This window comes from Triticum urartu, chromosome 2A (assembly GCF_056163025.1).
Source record: "Triticum urartu cultivar PI428250 chromosome 2A, HENAU_Tu73, whole genome shotgun sequence".
In the NCBI taxonomy this organism is placed as follows: Eukaryota; Viridiplantae; Streptophyta; class Magnoliopsida; order Poales; family Poaceae; genus Triticum; species Triticum urartu.
The window spans coordinates 523,887,418-523,891,999 of NC_141874.1; positions in this window are offsets into that span (position 1 = coordinate 523,887,418).

The following is a 4,582-nucleotide window of genomic DNA, read 5'->3' on the forward strand; positions in this document are numbered from 1 at the left end:
AATCACCACTTCAAGGTACTGTAATGAACTCATTCTTTATTTATATTGGTGTTAAACCTACTGTATTCCAACTTCTCTATGGTTTATAAACTCTTTTAATAGCCATAGATTCATCAAAATAAGTAAACAACACATGAAAAACAGACTCTGTTAAAAATAGAACGGTCTGTAGTAATCTGTATCAAACGTATACTTCTGGAACTTATAAAATTATCAAATAAATTTATGGACCTGAGGAATTTATCTAATAATCATCTTCAAAAATAATTAACTAAATATAAATCACCAAATAAAAATGGCAGCAATTCTCGTGAGCGCTAAAGTTTCTGTTTTTTTACAGCATGATCAACAAGACTTTCCCCAAGTCTTCCCAAAGGTTCTACTTGGCACAAACACTAACTAAAAGCATAAAACCACATCTAAACATAGGCTAGATGAATTATTTATTACTAAATAGGAACAAAAATCAAGGAACAAAAATAAAGTTGGGTTGCCTCCCAACAAGCGCTATCGTTTAACGCCTCTAGCTAGGCATGATGATTTCAATGATGCTCACATAAAAGATAAGAATTGAAACATAAATAGAGCATCATGAAGAATATGACTAGCACATTTAAGTCTAACCCTATTCCTATGCATAGGGATTTTGTGAGCAAACAACTTGTGGGAACAAGAATCAACTTGCATAGGAAAGCAAAACAAGCATAACTTCATAACTTTAAGCACATAGAGAGGAAACTTGATATTATTGCAATTCCTAGAAGCATATATTCCTCCCTCATAATAAATTTCAGTAGCATCATGAATGAATTCAACAATATAGTTATCACATAAATCATTAATTTCATGATGCATAAGCATAGAATTTTTATTACTCTCCACGTAAGCAAATTTCTTCTCATGAATAGTAGTGGGAGCAAACTCAACAAAATAATTATCATGTGAGGCATAATCCAATTGAAAACTAGAATCATGATGAAAAGTTTCATGGATATCATTATTCTTTATAGCATACAAGTCATCACAATAATCATCATAGATAGCAACTTTGTTCTCATAATCAATTGGAACCTCTTCCGGAATAGTGGATTCATCACAAAATAAAGTCATGACCTCTCCAAATCCACTTTCATCAATATAATCATCATAAATAGGAGGCATGCTTTCATCATAATAAACTTGCATATCAAAACTTGGGAGACTAAAAATATCATCTTCATTAATCATAGCATCCCCAAGCTTGGGACAAACATTAATTGCAGCAAATATATTCTCAAAAACATCATCTTCATCAAACATAGCATCCCCAAGCTTGGGCCTTTTCATATCATAAGCATAATCACTCTCATCATTAATAGTATGGATAGCACCAATAGTATAGCAATTATCATATTCTTCCAAGCGAGTGCCAAAAAGATTTTCAAGATCATAAGAAGTATCATTATCTTCCACAATTATATTTTCATGAGGCACAATAGTAATAGGAGCAGTACTATTTGGGAGAGATATCTTTTTACCTCTCTTCCTTTTTCTTTTCTTCTTCTTCACCACATCATGTGTGGGTTCAATACTCTTTATGGAGCTCCTTATTAATGAGATTGGTTGAATAGGAGGCTCCTCCTCGTTACCTGATTCATCATAAGAAATAATAGGAGGATATTGGGAAGTCTCTTCCCTTTCATTAGTATTCTCTTCATCTTCTATTTGTTTTCTTTTCTTTATGTAGTTGGCAATATAAGGATTTTCAATACAATTCACCACACAATACATATAAATTTTCTCTAGATCAAAATCAAGAAATCTATCAAGATTAAACTTTGGAATACCCTCAGTTATACGTTTCATTTCCGCATACCCCAAAAGAAGACTAAGCTCTTTATGATGCTCAAGGGTAATCAAATTATCACAATTTTTGGATATGATTCGGTCATGAAACAATTTGCATTGGAGATTTAAATGATCATGTTCATTGCAAAGTTCACAAGGGGTGCAAAAAATATTGAATTTTTCAGCACAATCATCAAGACTTTCTTGCAACAATTTAGTTTCTAAGTACTTATGCCTCTTGCAATATCTATCTTCTCTATTTGGTGTGTACATACAAACCCAACGTACTCCACAAAAATTGACATGTTTATAGGAGACATTTTCATCATAACTAGTGCAATCATCATTGGTACCATGGATATTCAAGGAGTTCATACTAACAACATTGCAATCATGCTCATCATTCAAAGATTTAGTGCCAACCATTTTAATGCATTCTTCTTCTAACACTTTGGCACAATTTTCCTTTCCATCATACTCACGAAAGATATTAAAAAGATGAAGCGTATGAGACAAACTCAATTCCATTTTTTGTAATTTTCTTTTATAAACTAAACTAGTGATAAAACAAGAAACTAAAAGACTCGATTGCAATATCTAAAGATATACCTTCAAGCGCTAACCTCCCCGGCAACGACGCCAGAAAAGAGCTTGATGTCTACTATACAACCTTCTTCTTGTAGACGTTGTTGGGCCTCCAAGTGCAGAGGTTTGTAGGACAGTAGCAAATTTCCCTCAAGTGGATGACCTAAGGTTTATCAATCCATAGGAGGAGTAGGATGAAGATGGTCTCTCTCAAGCAACCCTGCAACCAAATAACAAAGAGTCTCTTGTGTCCCCAACACACCCAATACAATGGTAAATTGTATAGGTGCACTAGTTCGGCGAAGAGATGGTGATACAAGTGGTATATGGATAGTAGATAAAGGTATTTGTAATCTGAAATTATAAAAACGGCAAGGTAACTAATGATAAAAGTGAGCGTAAACGGTATTGCAATGCGTTGAAACATGGCCTAGGGTTCATACTTTCGCTAGTGCAAGTTCCCTCAACAATACTAACATAATTGGATCACATAACTATCCCTCAACATGCAACAAAGAGTCACTCCAAAGTCACTAATAGCGGAGAACGAATGAAGAGATTATGGTAGGGTACAAAACCACCTCAAAGTTATTATTTCCAATCAATCCATTGGGCTATTCCTATAAGTGTCACAAACAGCCCTAGAGTTCATACTAGAATAACACCTTAAGACACAAATCAACCAAAACCCTAATGTCACCTAGATACTCCAATGTCACCTCAAGTATCCGTGGGTATGATTATACGATATGCATCACACAATATCATATTCATCTATTCAACCAACACATAGGACCTCAAAGAGTGCCCCAAAGTTTCTACCAGAGAATCACGACGAAAACGTGTGCCAACCCCTATGCATAGGTTCATGGGCGGAATCCGCAAGTTGATCACCAAAACATACATCAAGCGAATCACGTGGTATCCCATTGTCACCACAGATACGCACGGCAAGACATACATCAAGTGTTATCAAATCTTTAAAGACTCAATCCGATAAGATAACTTCAAAGGGGAAACTCAATTCATTACAAGAGAGTAGAGGGGGGAAGAAACATCATAAGATCCATATATAATAGCAAAGCTCGCGATACATCAAGGGGGGCGCCCCCACCCTCGTGAGCACCTCCCTTGGCTCCTGACATGGGGTCCAAGTCCACCCGGTAGCTTTCCTTCCAAAAATAACTTCTCCAGGTGATTTCGTTCCGTTTCGACTCCGTTTGATATTCCTTTTCTTCGAAACACTGAAATAGGCAAAAAAACAGCAATTCCGGGCTGGGCCTTCGGTTAATAGGTTAGTCCCAAAAATAATATAAAAGTGGGTAATAAAGCCCAATATTGCCCAAAACAGTAGATAACATAGCATGGAGTAATCAAAAATTATAGATACGTTGGAGACGTATCAAAGGCATGCAAGGGGAAGACGACTATGTTAGAATCTGAAGGGTTACAAGCCAGGTCTTTGTAGAAGATCCAAACGCCAGGAGATAATAAACCAACTCCAGTTTTAGCATAGAGAAACCCAGCTCCTACTGATAATAAGCAGATTCCAGTGGCCAAAGAACTATTCCGCTCCAGTCTAGCAAAAATATGTCAACTCCATTCTAAGAAGCGTGTGTGTATCCTTACATCATGAAATTTTATAGCATGATGATCATATTTTCTACATGTTTCTTACCCATCTCTCTTTTAGAAAATAAGGTTAAATGATAGCAGACTTCCTTCATTGGGATTGTATTCGAGGAAAATATCTTGCAGGAATTCTCTGTGCTCCAATGCTGATGTAAGTACTTGTTGTATATCACTATATTTTTACATCAGCATGTATTTTGTTAATCGGCGTGAATCCAACCTTTATCTGATCTAAATTTAGTTGTAGCAAAATGTATGATTAAAGGCCACAATGTTGATTTTTGTAAGGAAAACTGCCTGGTAGTTTTGCATCCTAAGCTGCATGAGTGTACTATCTCATATTAGTGGGTTTGAATACTTTGGTTCTGCAGTGAGTTTTCAGTGTTTTTTTACGGTGTTGTCCTGTCGTATCCCTGACTCTTACATCATACTCCCTCTGTCCGGATTACATATCGCAGAAATGGATAAAACTGGATGTAACTAGAATTGAAATATGCCTAGACCCATCCATTTATTTCCGGATGGAGGGAATACATGG